Source organism: Falco biarmicus, chromosome Z, assembly GCF_023638135.1.
Source record: "Falco biarmicus isolate bFalBia1 chromosome Z, bFalBia1.pri, whole genome shotgun sequence".
Lineage (NCBI taxonomy): Eukaryota > Metazoa > Chordata > Aves > Falconiformes > Falconidae > Falco > Falco biarmicus.
Window position 1 is genome coordinate 1,825,520 of NC_079311.1, and position 20,685 is coordinate 1,846,204.

At 36.4% G+C, this 20,685-nt stretch overlaps 1 protein-coding gene across 2 annotated transcripts in view; it reads left to right on the forward strand.

Annotated features, from left to right (window-relative positions):
• ATG10 (autophagy related 10) overlaps positions 1–20,685 on the forward strand; it is a 90,103-nt gene that overhangs the window by 8,618 nt on the left and 60,800 nt on the right. The window lies entirely within an intron of this gene.

The window sequence follows — 20,685 nt, forward strand, 5'->3', positions numbered from 1 at the left end:
CTGACTTGTAAGAACAGATTTTTATTTACATTCAGAACGGTTTTTGACGATTGACTTTATTTTAGTAATGAATCGAATCTTCATTACAGAGCATATTGTAAAGGAACATCTTGTAAAAAGCTGTTGAGTCCTTCTGGAAAGAAGTATCAGCTATAGACAAAGTACCACAACACAAAAAGGGCTTCAGAGCCTGTAACATACTGAAACAGAGTCTTTAATATACTCAAACGTAATCATAAACAGTCTTTCATAGACTGAAATACGATTCCGGGCCAAACTGTGGTTTATCAAGATAGTAATATTAGTAAGTACCAACTAGTAAGTACCTACTGAAATACTGTGAAAGATTTCCATGTTTTGAATCATAGAAATGTCTAGGTTAGAAGGGACCTTGATCGCTAGCTGGTTCTCTTTGAGAAGGCCTTTGTTCATGTGTAGTGAAAGTAAAGGTAAGAGTGAAGCAAGCAAAAGGTCTTAGAAAATTTTCTAGGTTATGAGACCTGAGGGTGTGCATAAGGAAAAAAAAAGCTTCCTCTCCAAAATACTCACTGCCTAATAGAAATTATGTCAAATTTATATTCGTCATTGGACTGAAGGGTAACCAGGCTGTTAAACTTATTTAATCTAGAAAGTGGGAGAAGCACACCAATAGGTTGGAAAATGAATTTTTCTATGGATACATAAAGTAGGACTATATATTTAACACTAGAAGAAAGATGGAAATGGTGACTGCAGAGGGGGATAAATTTGCTCAGGCAAAGCAGTGTATGTATAAGATGCATTTTTTTTTTCTGCAGATGTTGCATGTGAGAGTCTTGTTGCATTGTTCTAATGCTCTGTTACTTAAATAGGTTTTGTTTTTGTAAAAATACACATTACACCCATAAATCACATGGGTGTTAATGGAGTTACTGCATCTCTTTCAATTAGTTATTGAAATCCATTCTGATGCATAGAGTTCAGCAAAAGTTGTGGTTTTGGTAGAACTTTGAAAGATTTCCACTGGTTATATGCATTCAAGGTTTAGCATTTTTTTTCCTTAGAAAATCTCTCTCTCTCTCTATTTGAAGACTAATGGAGCTCTAGACAAGAATTTTAATTTATTTTGGAAAAAAAATTGGCCATTGTCTGATACTTGCATATTTCACAATTTTCAGTTCCAGAATTGCTGTTATAATTAGATTTTTCTATATTGTATCTCTACTATTTGTGTCGTATTAGAGAGATTTCCATCTTTCAGTAGTCTGATCATCTTCTTCAAGGCGTGATAGGACATATGACACAATTTTACATAAGATAACTAACTAGGAACAGAAAGAAAGGGAAAATAAGGAAAGTAAGGTCCCAGTGGTCAATATCCATTGTTAGTAACAGTGTTGACAAAAAGAAAAGGGAAAAAATGTACTGTAGTATATGATGAGGTACAAGAAGCCACAAGATTTTCTTCTCCTATTCCTGTGAATCCAATTCAGAGATAACAAATAGAAAGTTAGTTTTGGTAGGCAAGCTGAAAATTATGAAGAAAATTAGAAGACAGATTTTTGAAGCTGGGTGGAAATACAGGAAAGTTATCCATCGTGAGGCTTTAACTCCTATTTAAGTAGTTGAACAAAAGACACATCAGGGGAGGGGTGATGTTGAATAAATCAGTGAGTATATTGTAGCGAAGAGTATAATTAGGATGTTGAAACTGCAAAGAAGCAATATTATTACTGTTCTGTTCATTTTTAATCTGTGAAGGGATACTGAAGTCTAACAATACATATAATGTTAGGGAAAATAGAATACCTGAAGTAACTTTATTCAAATAGAAAATAAGTTATCACAGTATCAAAAATGTACTAATCTTATGGGTTCTCCAGGGAACCTGATCAAATTATTTATTGTTTATTTTGGCTCATTGGTCTTATAGATAGTTAAGGTTTCCAACTTGCCATCTCATTGTCTGGTATCTAAATACCTGAAGCCTTTCTGGTGAAGGAGCGATGAATAACTATGTATTCTGGTCTTTTCTACAGAGCAGTCTGTATTACGTGGTGTGCTTGCTTCCATTTATACAAGTTGTATTTTCATCTGAATACCAAGAATAAAATTGTGTGTGGGTTTCTTTCCGCTTATTTTAGATATCTGCAATATAGAGCTTGTCACTTAAATCTTTGTTTCAGCCTGAAGAGGTAAGAAAGCATGTTGAGGTATAAGTCAGTCAAACTATTTTAGGTGTCTCCTCTAGGAGGAAGGTGAGTCTAAAAGTGTCTGATTTTCTTCACTGATAATCAAGAGAAACTAGGTGGTTAACCTGGATATCTGCATTTTGTCATCTGAATCTCATACAACAAAATATGGATCTGAGCAATTTTTGCTGGTGATTTCTCTGAGACCAAGATTTCACTGTGACAGCAAAGCTTGTACTTTGTAGAGGACTGTATTTTGTAAAGCAGCAACTCAGGAGGAAAAAAAAAGGGATTTAAGGATAAACTGTTTGAGCAACTGACACTGACTTAAGCTTGATTGAAGTCTTTACATTGAGACTGGCCTGCTTGTGTAGTGAAATGCTATGGCCTTTGTGATACTGGGGGTTGTCAGACTGGGCAGTTACAGTTAGTGCATGTAATGGATCTGCACGTGGTAGTATGCCAGAGTCCTTTTTTGGGGGTGATATAGCGGTGTGAGTTGCTGCATTCTAGCTCCTGTTGGAACTTCTTACTTGCACAGAGGTTCCTGTATTGCAGGTATTGTGAGATAGTAAGGATTAGCTGATTGGCAGTAGGTTGCTGTAATGGGAGGCAGCCTGCTCTGTAGGACCAGCAGGAATACGGCAGAAGCTAAGAACAGGTTTGGGAGCCATTGTGCTGTACTGCACCAAGTTGGCATGTTATCTTGTATGAAGCAGGTTTTCCCTTTTCTGGAACTGAAGGGTTCTGTCATATGCATAATAGTTAATTGATGGTTCCTTCAGCGCATTGGCAAGCCTGCAGAGTTCAGACTGTCTCCTTGTTATCCTTTTGCATGTCAGTGAACCTTTGATATCTGCTAGTTTGCAGACGCACTCTTGCTAGTTCCTGAGCTGTCCCAGGCAGTATAGGAATTACCTTATGAACTCATACGAGGACTGTATAGGGTATTGGGAGCTGTGAGAAGCTCACAGTTGTAAGTGGGTACAGTATAAGTGCCATCAGTTGGGTTTTACTCTTTGTATTGAAATGACCCAGCTTAGATGAAGGTAGATGTAAAAAAGCATTTATGTCCACGTAGATGCACTGACAGTATAAAGAAAGGTATCTGGAGACAGGTATGCTGATATGATAATATCTACTTAGAGCAGTTTAAGAAAGTTTCTCTCTTTATACTTGGCAGTAACTGAGTTGTCAAACTGTTTATCTAAGCAGGTGCCTGGGGATCCTGTTTTATGCAGACCCTGTCTTTCCCTTTGCCATCTTACTAGAAAAGAATTGAAAATGTTCCTCTGGAATGTCATTCCGTGGTTTATGTTGGTTTAGTGTAATCAAGATGTTTGTTTTAACGTCCAGATTGGTAAACAGAAACTACTAATGATGTTGTGACTAGCCATAAACAAACTTTTGACTGAGTTTGTGAAGGATACCCTTCTAGCCAGTGAGATCAGATTTGGTCCCTAGGATGTGAGCTGAAGAGTTTATAAATCTTTTAAGAGTATCTTCCAATAAAATAAAATCATCATGAGATGCAGAGCAAGGAACTGATACAAACACATGGTGCCATTTGAAAATTTTTAAGTTGCAGTCTTGTTCTGGTTAAATTTTTATTGAATCAATTGTTGCCTTTCTGTGCTGACTTTATGCCAAATGAGTGTCACTTATACTTTTCCGTAGACAGCATAAATCTTGTGTAACCACCATACTGTTGTTCTGGCTAATTCAACAACAGTTTTCAGCGTATATTCTTTCTTGATCCAAATCAAATCTGTCCTGCCAAGAGATATGTCAGGGTCTGTATCAATGAACGTGGAATTGTTTCTTCTTTTGTGTAACTTATATGTGGAAATATCTTTCAACTATTTTGTTATTGACAGTCTTATACTACTTAAATTTATAAGAGAGATTCATATAAGTTGTTCATCACAAGCTCTTCATTGAAACGAGATGCAAAGGTGACCAGCTGTGGGGAGTATTAAGTTTGATGAACTTAACCTGGGCTTGGTTTTGAGGGGTGCTGTGGCACTGGAATCTTGACTGTGTGAGGTAGTAGCTTCTGCTTCCAGTGAAACTGGAATCTTACCCTTCTATATTTGTGGGTTTTTTTCCCTTTTCAGTCATCCTATTTTGTTCCACTTCAAGTAAGTCACAGTGAAGAGAATAGTTTTTCCTGCCTGTGCTTAGAATGCTACAAAAAAAAGAGTATTTCACTCACTTTAATATAAGCCAGGTCGCCAACTGCACTGAAAGGATGCCTTTCATTCTAGACTTTAGTATTTACCATCATCCTGCTTCAGCTTTTGTTAAGTGCTATGTAGACACATTTTAAGCAAAGACAGAACAATTACATACATTATTATGTGAATTGTTGATAATGTGAAAATATGGTACAAAATTCAAAATGAAGATAGTCCTCTTGGCTCAAAGAGCTTATGTTCTAAAAGAGTAAAATAGGAAAATCTGGATTCACTTTATGCATTCTTTTTGTTTGGTATTCAGATAGCTCAAGGGAAGTAATAACTTGGAGTAATAATTCCTGCGTGTGGTTTGTCTCAGCTCTTCTGGGTATTGCAGAAGTGAGTCAGCGTGGAACCATTTCTGAAGCTAGAGCCATTGCTACTTGTTGAAGGAGTGGGCAGGTTGGAAATGTTGGTTTGTTAATACCTGATGAGCTTCACAAACATGTTAAGTTACGTATTTACGTTTACATGGAATCCACCTTTACTGGCAGATGTTCATTAGTGTTGGTGAAGATCTGCCTGATGGAGGACATGGGAAAGAGTCTGACATCTATCTTAAACTTCATGATACAATGTGATTTGCTGTTTAGCTGTGCTGTTCAGTTTATAACTAGAAAATTACATTCTTAGTAATTATTAATCACTTTTTCTCTAAACAAATCCAGTGTTTTTAGAATTAAGAACAACTCTTTTGGTGCAAACCTAAATAAGATGAATTCAGTGTAAACATTTGCATAACCACCATATTTGTTGGATGGTTGAAACATGTGAAGTAGAAACCCAGCAACAGTACTTAAGGAGAAAAATGTAAATACATTTAATGGAATCTAGCACTCATTGCAGAAAATAATGAAAAGACCTTAGTAAAAAGGGAGAAAATAAACTATTACATACTCACCTAAAACATCAGTTTGTAATGAGTGATCCAAGCTTAAGAGCAGTGCAGTCGCTAAGAACAGGTGAGTTTACCCCTAATCCCTGTTGCTCTGAGAAGGGAAGTAAATCATGCTGCCATCTGTGTTCAACCCAGAATTTTTCCCTTGAAAAACTGATGTGGGAAGCTTTGGTAGCTTTGATGAGAAGGAAATACTCTTAATTTCAGTTTGTTTTGGATCTGCTTGGACCCTTTTCATCATGCTTGGCTTCCTATTCCAATTCGTTTAGGTCTCCAGGGAGTGAGCTCTTCCTTTGGTGCTGCTGCCCATAGTGCTGTTAGTCAGCCTTCGCTGGGCAACAGTACATGCTAATGCCCCATAATTCTATGTTAGCCAGGCCAGTATTTGGCCCCATCTTCCAAATTCCTTCGTGCTTCATTGTCTAGCATATATACCAGCAACCTTTTCAAATACCAGATCACAGAAAGGAAACCCAAATTGTTGATGGAAACCTGTAAAAAAATAAATGAAGAAACCACGTATTCTAAAGGAGATCTAGTGTGTTGCAAAATACAGTAATGCTGCTTGTGATTTTGCATAAAAATGTATTAATCTGAAAATGGAATTAGCCTTTATTGAACCACACAAAAAAATTATGGTGTGGATTTTATTAACTGTTTTGTACATGAAAAAGCTTGGCAAAAGAGTGACATTGTTTAGAAATACCAAGGCGGGAAGAAACTTCAACGTTACACCCCTTTCTTGAGCTGGAGAAACCTCAGTAGAGTGCTGTAGTGACAAGTAATTTGAATTCTAGATATGTCTTGCTTCTGGGTTCCTTCACTGATGGGATGTCTTAGTCTTCATGGAAGAGGCTAAATGCTGCTTATGTCAAGTTCTGGAGACATGGGAAGTTTTTGTCTCCCATGCACGGACCTTTGTAGATAATTTTTTGTGTCACTTTGGTGTCCTGGCAAATCTTGTTAGCAGTAGTTACATTTAGTTTTCAACAGCTTTGATGACATGCTGTTGGCTTGACTGTCATTGTGGGTTCTGGGACTTTGATCTGAATTACCTATTTTGTATATTCTTTGATTGCTGTTCTGTTTTACACAGTAAGATATACCTAATAAGTTTTCACAAACAGTAGAAATTGTATCAAAGCAAATATATATATATATATATATAATTATGAAGCTTTTGGGAGAACTGAAGAAGCCATATGACCTCCAAAGGTGATTTATTTTTAGTTTAGATGTTAGCATACAGTGTTTTGAACTTTTTGTCCACTTGTCTTAGTATTCAGTGTTATTGCTTAATATTAGCAAATAAATGCTACATTAAACACAGGAAAAGATGCTCTAATTCAGATTTAGTAACTGAATATGACAGTTTAGTTAGAGTTACCATAGTTGAAGGCATGGTGTAATCCCAGCAGAATGTCTTCCTTCTGCAATAAATAAATTCTCATTTCCTATGGAGCACACATAGAGACTGGTATAGGTATAGATATAGCTATACATATAGCTATAGATACAGCGCACACAGAGCACACATGGTAAGTGAAGATGGTTTTCCCAGAATCTGATCTTTGAGAGACCATTAATGCCACTGACAAAATTATTTATAAGCTCCCTCATTTGGCCTGGTGATGATATATTATAGGTATTAAAAAGAAGTATTTTTATTTTATTTCTATTTAATGCATTTATTCATGACATCTAGAAAGTTGTTTTGAAAAATGTGTGATTTTAGTGCATCTAGAAAAAAAAATCCAGACTGAAGTCTTTAAACTTTTGTAATTTTTCAATTTAAAATACAATTAAATAATTTGTAAGTAAGATTTAATTTCATAAATGTACAGTCTTTCTTTTCATGTATACCTTTATTATAAAATAAAATTCTTTTTTACAATCTCATTTTTTTAATTTTTAGAAATAATGACAGGGTGGACTTCAACAGCAGTTGTCTTTGCCGTGTAAGTTATGCTGACTGATTTACATTAAAGCTGTAATTGCATATATAACAGAAGTGTCAGTGGTATGTAGGCCACGCATTCAGATACTTATGTTCCTGGGCTGTGTGCTTCCCCTCTCAGCTTGCTAGGGTAGTGTATTTTTTTTTACAAGTCTTCGTGAATTTTGCATCGAATGTTTTGATAGCCACATGCTTCCCATGCCCTGATCCAGAGATTCCAACTTTTACAGTTTCATCAGTGGAAAGACTTGTGAGAAATTAAAATCTGCTTTTCTGTTTTCAATTTAAAAATATACTATATTAGTCTTAGTAAGAAAAACTGTTATAAAAATAGGCACTTGTTTGTAGATTTACTAATTTTTAAAAGGAACATTCACAATAACAGTGGGGTTTGTTATGCTGTATTGTGTTGTGTGTCCGTTCCCCTCCGCCCTTTTCTTTTTCCCTCCAAAAAAGATTCAAATTGAGTGGAAGAGTTACTGAAGTGATGGACATATCAACAGTACTTACGGTGGCACATACAGCCACACTGTGGCATCATTATTATATTTTTTAACATATTACAACTAGTGCATGTTGTAACGTAGTATCATTTTGGCATTTCCTAAGCATTGCTGTTCTTGGGGATAATGGAAATGAAGTTTTGAGGGAGCATATCAGTAGGATACAGTGACTCTTCATCACCTATGAGCAAGCAGATACCGAACACTTCCCCAGTTAAACCTCCAAAACTAGATTGTTCAGGAGTTGAAAGAGGCTGTACACTACAGTGTTTTTACTCAGTACAACTCATAAGTGGGGTGGGCATATGGTTAAAAACTTCTATGTTTATGGAATGCATAAAAGACCCACATGCACTACTGTTGAATTTTACTATCATAGTTGGCTTTATCTCTAAATTGTGAGCATTCTGTACTAAGAGTATACACTTCAGGGTTCAGTAGAACACAATATGTATTGGTGGTAGTTCAGAATTGATTAAGCACTGAGATACGCAAAAAGATTATGCTCCAAGCATGTACATTGAAACTAACAGTGATGTTAAATATAATAGAAAGATTAAAATAGAAAGATTGCATTCCTAAAAACAATTACTTGTGTATGTTTGGAACATTCTGGCCTTAAGAAAGTAAAGGGGAGGTGTTTTTGAGCAACAGAAATACTTCTGAAATGAAATGCTACAGAATTATATTTTGGTTTGGCCATTGTAGGGTATGGAGATATGAGAGAGCTGCCGGAATCATGAGTGACATTTTGGAAGCCTGGATTTTACAGTGTACTTCTGTTTTATGCCCGTACATACGTCATAAATTAGTGATGGTGGCAAACAGGGAAGGACAGAGTGAAGGAGAAGGAGCCTTGCTCCCAGCAGTCTGGGTGGCATTGCTGCCCCAGCACATTGGGTGGTATATGCTGTGCCAGGTGTAGATTAGTTTGCTCTCTCCCAGAGCGGCAAGGGAGTCCTGAGGGAGATTGCAACAACCCTAATCATAATTTCAGCATTTGGCTGCTCCAGGGGCAGTCTAATGATGTGCTGCCCTAACTCTGGGCAGAGTATTGTCTTTTTGTCCAGACTGTATTTTTCAAATGTTTATGGCATTAGCTCACAAACAAGAAACATGACACTATAGTATTTGTCAATACTGCTTTACCACAAAGGAAACAAAATCACAATCCAGTCAGTTGTTAGCATTTTCCTTTTTATGGTGAACCTCAAAATACTTTGTGTTGCCAGTCTCACATATATGCCTGCCTTTGTTTCTTTGAAATTAAATTGTACTGGTACAGTATTCTATGCTCTAATTTTCTGGAGACAATGCTCATCTGTATTGGAGAAATACTTTTATTTTGGCCAAGTGCCTGTATTTTCTAGCAGTGTTACATGATTCATCTTTCAGTGTGTTTGGATTGTTTGCCTGCAACACACAGGTCATGTTGGCTTGGAGTGAATATTGCGGATTTAGAGCCTTAGAGTGAGCAGTGGCTTCCTGAGAACCAGGCAAAATGGCCAAACTTCCACATGTCCGTGCTTTGCAGAAAATTCATTGTTACTGTCCTTTTAGCTGTGAGGTCTGACTGTGAGTTTTGTTTCCTCCCCAACACCATCTCACCATCATTGTCTCTGAACTGTTCACATGGGTCACTCTCAAGATCATAAAACAATCCTTTTCTCCCCTTTGTTACAAGGAACAGTTATAATTTCCTACTCTGGAAAAAAATGCAGTCTCATACTTTTTTTCTGCATGATAAATCTTTCTATGCTGCAAATCTTGTTAGCCTTATTAATTAAAAAGCAGCCACTGCTGCTTTTATGTGAATACTGTAAAGGTAGCAATTTAGCTTTCTTCCTAAGGTCAGAATGCGGTGTTCACTGAGGACATTACATAGTTGTACTGTACAATCTGTGTGTGATTTTGAGGTCTAATCCTTCCTAGAGATAACTAAAGAGCATTGAAGTTGATGGAGATTTAGGAACTTCTGCTGCAGGAAAATACATTGTAGAGATACAAAATACTTTGTTGTCAGGAATAACTGATGGGGGCGTATCGGCAAACACACAGTGAGGAGACACTGCTTTCTTACCTTTTAGGAGTCGAGTCTTGGTATACCTTTTTTAAAAATGTAGCTATGAAAATAAGACTTTTTTTTGATACTCAACTGGTATTCAACATGATACTGCCAAAGCAGAGTGTTAAAATTTGGTACGAATGTTATTATGAACACCCCAATTTGAAAGTTATTTTTCTGGTTTACAGCAGAAATTAACTTGGTTCTCTGAATTTGTATGAGATAGGTGTATTCCTGAATGACTAAGACAATATATCTTTAGTACATAGCAAGTATTTTTTACTTGAATTCAGATTATTAATGTTGTGCAATCTTTCTGCTCTGGTTTGCCAGGGGCTAGTTCAGGCATCGCTTAGACATGCTTATTGATAATTTAGATGGGGCACTCAGTTCTTTCAGTATCTTCTATACAGTAGTACATACTAAGCAAAGGGAACATTGTTTAAATGTTCATAGATGTTTAGGGACAAGAAAATACACTGCTTAGCATAAATGGATGTCTGTAATTGGGAGTATTTTGCTGCATGCATAGCTTTTGCATGATCTGTGGTGGTAGCAATGGAAATTAAGTAATTTGAATTGACTCAAACATCTTTTACCATTTTGCTCTGAATTTTGAAGGAAGATGTAATGTCATGCTGAAGAAGATTTAAGTTTGCTTCTGAAAAAGATAAAGTGTAAAAAAACCTTGGGATCATGAGATAGACATTTCTCTGGGATAAATGATTAAGATACGGAAAGGCAGACGTCTCTGGTACAGAAGAGAAAGCTGCGGCTTGTAAGAGGTGGAAGACTTGTGCTGTAGATAACAGGTCATACTTTATAATGTAGGCTTTGTGTCTATTTAATGATTTTTGTAATATGATCATTATATTTATTTCCATCTATATTTTGTATTTTTCCCTATTTGATAGCTTGCCAATATAATTTCTTTCCCAGACAGCTGAACCTAGCTTGCAGACTGACAGGGCACAGAAAAAAACACCTTCAAAGGAAAGCACATTAAAAAGCTTAGAAATCACCAGGAAGCGTTAACGGCTCTGTTGGCTGTTACACAATGGGATGCAGGAATTGCAGTAATGTTCTTCTTCCATCTGGTGCCTGCAAACTTGGTGTTTTCAGAGGCTTTCATTGCTGTAGCAAACTGTTCACTTATTCATTCATGTGTAGTTGCCCATTATTCTTTGGAAAAGACTTGGGTTGAAATAGGCTCTGTTCTTTGTTACAGAAGTGCTCAGTGTCAAACGTATTACAAGAAGATGTCAGTCCAAATGCAAATATGATCAAATTTCAGAGCATCTCGGCATGTTGTATATATTTGGAATGTACTGTGAAGGTGTAGTCCTGGGAGTGAGGATCTTGACTGACAATACTCAAAGGAAAATCATTCAAAATCTGTGCCAAAATGTCTGTCTAAGACTGAAATTTCAATTTCTGTTTTAAATTTCCTGGCTTATGTTAGCTAACATCCCAGCCTTAAATGTCTTACTTTTCTTAGGATCTCTGTAGTTATTTTGTTTGTTACATCTGGACTGTTAATTTTCAGGACTGTGAGATAGCTACTGACTGGAAGTTGTCACTTTGAGAGGGAAGAACGGTTTTGTGAAGTAACGGATGGGGAAGAGGTGGGCCTGACACGTTTCACTCCCAGTAGCAAAAGGAATGTGCTTATATTTCCTTATATTGGTTGGCAACTGGGGCGATACTGGGGTTGCAGCTTGTCACTTTACTGCAGAACAAGGACCATCTTAGATCCTCATGAGGAATATTTGGAGGAAAGACAAGCCCCAGTCTGCTGACAGGGTTAGTATTTACAGCTTTCATAGGAAAAGCTTCAGAGCTCTGTTAGGAGGAGAGCGAGTGAAGATGAAGACAGGACACTTACTTCTTATTGCCAGACCAGGAGATAAAGCAGTTAGTTTGTAATTTCAAAGCACAAACCAGTTAAAAATGTCCATCTCTTGGTCCTCCCTAAATATCTGGAATAACCATGTTCTTACGGCAAGAGACACTGATGGTGTGTTCACAGTAAGACAAGCTTGTTGGGTTAGCCATCACCTATTGTACATTCTGTTCCTTCAGAATATAAATTAATCTCTTCTGTCCCATAGTGGTAAGCAGGTAAATTAACTTTATTGTTTTCCTGAAAGTATTACAGGAACTCCTAGTATTCTGCCCGTTTAGTTAAATGTCATATAATAATATGCATTTATGCAAATCTTGTCTAGCTTTCAGAAAGTGTGAACAGCAAGGGGGTTCATTTTGGCATATGGGAACTTCTAGGTGCTTTACTGTATAACTGTCTTTTTCACCTTTTTCTTGAAGAATTTGGTGTTCTCTGTATTCATGTAACTATGATAATTGATGGTGGAATTTGTCTCTGTGTTGTATACCTACGTGCTACAGGTGCAGTGACTGAAATACTAACCACCAGTTACTGGACTGAGGAACCTGTGTGAAGAAGGAGCAGTTTATAGCAGCTAGAACATCACTGATGTTCAGCTACTATTGATACGTTACTTATGGAAGTAAAAAAAATCAGTATTTCATGGAAAGGAAGAAGCTCAATTAAGCAAAACACTTCTGGTATTACAGCTAATGAGAGAAGTTTGAAGAAATGAGCTGTAGTTGGTAGGATGGCGGTACTGCAGAAAAAAAAATGGGAAGGTGTAAATGATGTCCAGACACATAGAACTGCAATGCATGCAGTAAATGTGCTTATAAAAGTTTCTTTAAAATTGTACTGTGTTTTCTCCCTACACAGTTTTAAAATGTTCACATCCTGGCCACTTTTTACAATCTGTTACTATAACAGGCTGAAAACATACACATTTCTATTTCAAACAAGATCTCAAAATAAGTAAATATGAAACTTTGTATGAAGTGTGGTTTATGCTAAGGTCTTCCCTAAAGCCTTTCATTGTTAAGGACATTTAGGATAAAAGCATAGCTCCTATAGGCAGTAATATGGGAAAGCCAGTGATTGTGAGTAACCATTTTTTGACTGACTGACTTCATAAATGATCTTAAAGAGCTTATACTGTCTGTCTGTCACTCCACCACAATGTACTTTTGAAGTTGTTTGCCAAGATCAGTCACATCTGGCAGAAGTTGCTCATATTCTGAAAATGCTAAGTTCCTGACATGTTTTGAAATACCAGTCAGTAAAATGGGGAAGAAAGGCACTGGTAGTAACTCAAATGACTGATTTCTACTCAGGGATGTAGAAGAGAGGAGGGAAGGATGGGAGGCCGTAGTGAGATGCGGAGATTTAGCCTGTGTCTACATTAGTGTGAGTGTTAAGAGAAGTAGTATAGTTTTGGAGCAAAGCCCCCAGCTGTCCCTGCTTACCATGAGTTGGTTAGTTTCGTGAACATGAACTGGAATACTTTTGGAGGAAACTGAACTAGTTGTACTGTATGAGCACCAACTTGTAATGGAGGTATGAGGGTCCAAACCAATGACTGATTGTAGGTACAGGTTTGACCCGCATGTAGTTGGTCTTTCATTTCGGAGAACTGGGCTAAGTCCAGGCTGCAGCAAAATCTTGGAGCTGGATACAGTGTAGGTTTTGTGATCTCCACACCAACTATTGATGCCCTTGATCTATTCCTGTAGTGCTGTATTACTTGCTGATGTAGCCCTAAGCACCTTAGTGTACCGTCACTTGTGCCTAGTAAAGTAGTCCTCCTAAAATAAGGACTTCCTGTGTGGTCAGTGAAGAGCAGTATGTGCTTTTGAGTATCTGTAAATAAAGATCTTGTCTGCTTGAGTTTAGGAAGCAGTTATGCAGAGATGATCTGCTTCTGGAGACATTCAAAGCCCATTATTTCTTCACCAGCTAAGTTAAGCCCTGAATCTGAATTAATGAATCTGAATTAAGTGTCTAGCTTAAGCAAACTGTTCCACCTGTGTTAGTTCTTTGGCTTATGAAAGTTTTGTTTTCCCTCCTTTATGCAGCGCTTAGGCACATCTACACATTGGAGATGTTAGCAGATAATATTTATCATGTTAGAAGCAAGGTGTGTCAGAAGAATCAGTTAAACTTGACTAAAGATCATCCCATTTTTGGTATCTGGACCATCCTTTGGCTATCTTTAGTGGAAGCTTCTGAGTACATGATGCTTTGGAAAATTGGGCCACATAAATAGAAACCTGCTAATCTAAATGGAAATTTCTAGTTTTGAGGGTTTTGTCCAAGATTCAGCAGCTAAGGCATGGTTAATTGTCTGGAGTAGTTACTTGGTTTTCACTTGGGTTTGCAGAAATCAACACAAGAACAACAGAAAGCTACCTATATGAAATTCTAAATCCCAGGTAGGATGCATGGAATGCATTTAAATACCTCCTTTGCAGGATCCTTGTGCTTCAGCAGTGTCACAGCATATGTTTTAGTGTACGTTTAATGTATGTTTAACCAGTCCAGTGATTTAAGATGTAGAATTGCAGTTAAAAGAACAATTACAGAGAGTATGCAATCAAAATTTTGATCCTATGGTCTGGTATTAGCTAGAATTATTTAGCTTTCAAAAATAAATATTACAACTACAGCCATTTAAATACAAATTAAATGGTAGAAACTCTCATGAGTTTCTAATTTTTAAAATTTTTTATTTGCTGTCTGTTGTTAGATGCTTATTTTCATGTTCTCCAGGTTTTTTTTCCCACATTTTGAAAGGGTGGAAACATACTTGCCATTTAACATCAAAGACATAGTTTTTGTGTAAACTGTAACTGCATGAATTTGAATTCTAAGAAAAATGTTAAACATTGGAAAGATGAGAATGTGAAAGGTTTTCTGTTCCAAGATTTAGCAAGGTATAATACTCTCCTTTGGATTGTATTAGAAAAACTGTTTTGATCTGATTTTCTGTGATGTGAGTTTCTGTCTCTGCCCTTGCCTCAACTCAGAAATTCTTCCATCAGTGGAGTGATGTTAACCACATATGAGCAAGGTAGAGGTTTTTAAAGATAATTAAGCTCCTGTAAGTTTTATGGAATTAAATGGCTGAGTGGAGGACAGAGACCATAAAAGTTCTCTGCCTGAGGGAAAACTTGCAGCATGTGCTGATGACTTTACTGTGTCCCAGAGAATCCGCATGAGAAAAACCTTATAAATGTCCCAGCTGAAGGAAAAGCCTTGTCCTTCTTTGGACCTAAACTCAGTTGACCACAAGATGCAAAGCTGAAGGAAACCAAAATCAATCAGACAAAACATTTCAAAAGAATTCAAGGTAATTCTGGGTGTACAATATTTAACAAGCAACTTGGATGAACTATTTCAAAATATTTTGTCATGTGGATTTGATGCAATATGAAAAAATAAACATAAGTTGATTGTAGAACTATGCTCACATAAATTAAAGATTGTTTTTGTGCTGTGAGATTTTTCCCCCCTCTTTCCTCAAGTGCCTATGCTTTGGGATGCCAGAGAGTGCATTTGACTAACTGTGAGTAAAGTCTCTCAATGGGCAGCCTTGTAGCCTGTGAGAATATGCTGGGTATATGGATATTGAAACATTGCATTCCTTGGTGAAGCCCAGCGTACCTTTTTTGATGTAACATCTGTCCCTGTGAATGGAAGTATTGAATGCTTCTGAATAGTAAAACTGTGCTGAACCTTTCTGATAGCATTTTTGATCCCACATTATATAGATATTCAGGTCTTGCTAAGTCTGTCCTAAATTTCTGGACACGTACAATCCTATCCAAATTTGCTCTGTGTGTATGTGTGCGTACTAAAGTAAATGCATAATCTATACAGCAGGCGCAATGACTCCACCAAGCTTTATTACCCAGTTCTTCATATATACAAAAATTCTTAACACTTCCAAGGAAAACACTGGACTTACTGTGCAGGCACTCTGTAGTGCTAGGCATCTTTCATATTTATGGGAGATGGCCATCTTTGAAGGCAAGATGTAATGGAAATACTCTTTTTCAATTCACTGTGAGGAGTACTTACTTTCCTTGTCTTTTTGCGTAGTTGAAGGTTTCTTTTCTGGTTGATTTCGTAATTTTATAACTGTAGTATTGCATGGGCATTGGTTGCTGTAGCAGATTTCAGAGCAAGGATATATTAAAATTCTATCCAGCTGTGTCTGATTCTGCTTTACAGGTAACAGTGTTATTAGCCAGACATGCAAAGCTCTTTAATATCCAAGTTTTTGAATCAAAGTGAATCATACCTTACTGATGAAGTAAAGGTATTTCTAAACTGTCTTCAAACAGTGGAGCTAGTCTAAGCTTCCTTTATCTAGAGCTTCTTGCATACCCAGAATAGTCTAGCCATCAGTAATCTAGGCAAGGTATTTTTGCCACTGCTAATCAGATTTGTTGTATTAGACTTTTATCTACTGCTCCATGTAGTTCTCCAGGTTTTCCACCTCTTCTACTAACTTTGCTTACTCTCTTTGCTCCACTTGAGATGGGCATTCTGCTGCAGCATTAGAGTCTCATTACAGAATTTTATTTCAATCCCATCTCTAGGAATACCTCTAAAAATAACTAGACTTTAATGTCCTTTTTTTTAAGTCTTGTTTCTGAAAACTGTCCAGATAACTACTGTGACAGAACCATCAGTAAAAAGGAAGAGATAGAAAAATAATAACATGAGTGGGGTCGTTATTAATGTCTTTCTGTTAATGCACTTAATTATCTTCAATTGAAATCACTATTGTAATCTGATACGCTTATTTTTCTGGGAGGTGTCCTCACAGGAAAAAAACTCACAGTATTTTATTCAGCTAGTCCTTTCAGATTTTTTCAATTGGTATTTTAAACTGTATCTAAGAATTCACTTCTGCCGGTTGTTTTTCAAAGGCAGCCCTTTATCATAGATCTCCTGACTATGTGTAAACATCAGTTTTATGAGTCTGCTGTACAGACAGCTGGTTACGTTGTAGGTGTTCCAGTGAACGGAATCTCTACTTTCAGTCAGGTCTAGAAGTCTTGCTGTGGTGAGCTTTTCCCTTATATGTGTGAAGTACTTCATAAAGGACAGCTCTCTTCGAAGATGTAAATAATATGGAATTAAAAAACATAATCAGTTTTCTTTAGCGGTAGAAGAACATTTAATAACCATACATGAGTAATATGGCAAAGTGCTTAAGCAAACCAAATCAAAATCAAGTGCCTCAAAATTTTTTAAATAATTATTATTAAGAACTGAACACTTAACATTTTGAACGAAACTCACTAATAACATGTAGACATACAAGGAGTGAATGGATGACTAGAAACTAGTGTTAAGAGTAGGAGGGAAGTGAGCTAATGCCAGTACTTTGGTAAGGAAGGGGATGAGCAGATTCTAGTCAGACCCTACCTTTAGAGCAGTTTCTGAATACCAGAAGTTAGATTACAAATAGTTTCATTTTCAGGATCAGAAGAGAATGGTGGTTTTTCCCTCCTTTCCTTTTTTTCCACTCCCTCTTTTGATCTCTTAAATTTTCCCCTGCCAGTATCAAAGAACAGGTATTTAAAAATATCTTATCTCTGACTGTAGAGTAAATGCAGTTGTATTCAGCTGCTTCTGAAATGAAATGCTTTTTCTTAAATAATAATTCAGTAAAATGCTAGAAATTAAAAAGGTTGGTTACATTTTGTGAACCGTACTGAATTAGCCAATAGCAGGTGCCAATTAGGGTTGGGAGAACCGTTGCAAATGAGTTCTGCCACTGTACTCACACAGTTTGCTGTTATGTATTGTATGTTGCAAATAACAGAGAAGAGAGAAAAACTGTTTTCAAATGTTCCAAACTGGACTATAACAAGGAAATAACTTGGGTCATAAGCTGTTTTACCAAGATGTTCTATTTATTCTCTTCTGAAGGAGTTGTCCGTGCTTTCTTCTGGAGGCAGAGTAGCTATAATTCGTACATTGCTTTGTTAGACATAATTAACTTCATAGAGAAGTAGCATATTATGTTAACACAAGCAGAGTATCATACTTACATGGCTACGTTCCTTCTGGTACACAAGCCATCTCTCTAGAGGTTGTGAACATGCCTTTGCTGAAACAGACGATTCATTCTGATAATGTCGGGAAACCAAACAATATAATAACATGATTGCATACGTTGCATTGTTTCCATCTGTCCATACCTTATTTGTGTTCAGTAGTGTATTATTCCATGAATCTTACTGTAAAATAAACAGTAATACATGTAATTCTTTCTCTTTCCTTATTTTCTGTCTTTCCTTTTGCTGCACTTTATAGTGCTTTTCTTGAGTATTTTCAGTAATGGTAGGTAAATAGCAGTCAAATCTGTAGTGTTTGGAAGAATACAGAAGGCTTCCTAGACATATATTTCCAAAAATAGGTTAGGAAAAATATTTGTGATGGAACTAGAAATAATTTCTGAAGGATCTGAGACTTTTTATGTTACAAGTTGAAACAATGAGTTTTTACCATATTAATAATAGCATTTGAAGGCAAACTTGTAGAATTCTTTTTCCCCACTAGTCTGTTGCAAGTGGTTTATTGATAACTATGGCATTATTAAATTAATTATTATTCTGGTATTATTTGTTATAATGGTAGGAGTCTTTTGCATTTAACAGTGATGGATTTTTTTTTTTCAGCAGCTGGGATTCTTAATGAGCAAAACCTGAAACTTTTAGGTTTGGTTTTAGCATGTAGTAAGAATTATAGAATAGCTGGCCTTAGAAAACAAGCTTGAATGGATGTATCATGAATTGATTCTGTTTAAAATAAACAGATAGACAATTTCAGTATATAAGTTTCTTTATTTCAGAAGGACGGTTTGTAATTTCTTTAAGGTATTTAATGATTTTGGCTGAAGCATGCTTTGACTTCCTTTCAGTCAAAAGTGCAGAATAGTCTGAAACCTAACTATTGTAGCAAGATCATTAGGAAAATAAAGCAACCTTAAAGGATGGAGCAAAGGTATAGCTTAGATGTTTTAGGTATAAAATAAGAATTCCCCAGAAGAGAATCTGTGTTGTAAAAGAAAATAGGTCTGAAAAGATGCTAAGACAAGTATTAAAAGGTTATTTAACCCTGCATATAGAAAGATTAAAGAAAGAGAAGCAAGCCCAGAGGAAAGATTGAAGACAAAATTGTATTTTACTCTCTCCACCAGATAAACGGAAATAAATTCTCACTTTCAGTAAAGATGATTTCAGAGAAGGCAGGATGGCTAATGAGAATGGGGGTGTATGTAGACAGAAATGACTTTGATCAAGGGGGGAACAAAATTTGAGAGGAGATTGTGAAGTAGAAGGTAAGAGGTAACTTCAACTGCAGAATTCCTGTCAGGTGTCTGTTGTCTTTTGTGTTGGAATACAAGAAGAAACCTGGGTTTTTTTCTATTTAAAAAGGCAAAAAGCTATAGGATTATTAGCCTAACATCAGTGGTATTCAAGGTTTTTGAATAAATTCTTAAAGAAACAAAGTTGAAAATGGAAATAGAATAGAATGCAAGATGGGGTTACAGAAGACAGTGAACCATTACCTCTTATTTGGCAAAATAACTGATTTGTTGGAGAAACAAAGTTTGGTGCTCTTAATCCATTTAGAGCTTAGAATTTTTTTTTTTTTATATTAATAGCATACAGGAAAACAAAGCTTGAGTTATAATACCACAAAAATTCACTCTTGGACAAGTCTTATACTTTAACTAGTAATTGTAGTACAGGAAGTGGGAGTGTTTTAATTATATTTGCTGATGGCAAAATATCTGGAGGCATTGTCAATACAGCAGAAGATAAATTCCTGTGGAGAGAACCAGAGGACCTTGAGGACTGGCATAACAAAGACAAGATGAGGTTTAGTGGTGCAAAGTGTAAGGCCATGTATTTAGGCAGTAAGGATAAGATAATTTTGTTTCAAAAGCTCGTGACTCTTTAGTTGGAAATGGCTAGGGAGGAGAAATATATGGGTATTTTAGATGATCATAGGATTCCTGTGACCTGCTAATGTGCATGAATGAAATAAAGACAGTTTTAGATTCTGTCTGGGTGTTGCTTTCAGGTGAAACTGAGTTGAGGACTTGTCTGTCATGTTGTATGTTTAGTTTCAGTTACTCCCACTCCAAAATAAAAGGGTATTAAAAAAAAAATAGTAAAATTGCTACGGTGATAGGAAAATCAGATTGGGGAAAGCCTATACTATGAGAAAAGACCAGAGGAATTCATGTTGTTTAGCCTAGGAAAAAAACAAAGCCTGAAAGGAAGTATGATTTATCTGTTAATACATTGGGGGAAAAAGGTTTGAAATGCCAGGGAATGAAAAAGCTATTTAAACTAAAATAAAATGTTGGCACTGGAATTAAAAGTTATAAACTGAACATGGCTAAACTTGCACAAGAAGCAGAGGGGAAGTGAGATGCTGAAATGGCTTTCCAGAAGAAGCAATAGTATCCTGAAGCCAGTGCGTTCTTAGATAAAACTATATAAATTTAGTAAAAGGCGTTGTGTGATGTTTGATACCTATGATAATGAGACACTGAACTTCATGATCTAAAAGGTCCTTTACCCTCCTATTTCACACATCGTAATTATTTATTTTGTGTTATGTATGACTGTGATGAAAGACAAGTGTTTAGAGTTAATGTCTTTGTGGAGCTATATATCTATATCAGATTTTGCAAGGCTGCTTGGAAGGTCAGGAAATTAGAGCAGAGATTGCACAGGAATGTGTGTTTTCCCCTGTAAAACAGGACCTTCATCTTTACATTGTCTGTGAGAAAGATTTTCACTTTTGCCCTAGATAAAGGATCCTAAAAGCCTGGGATTTAATTTTGCGTAAATCCAGTCCTCAAAATCCCTGAGATTTTCTTCTTTAACTGGCGTCCAAATTCTGTTTTCATGTAAGGTTTAGCTAGGAATTTC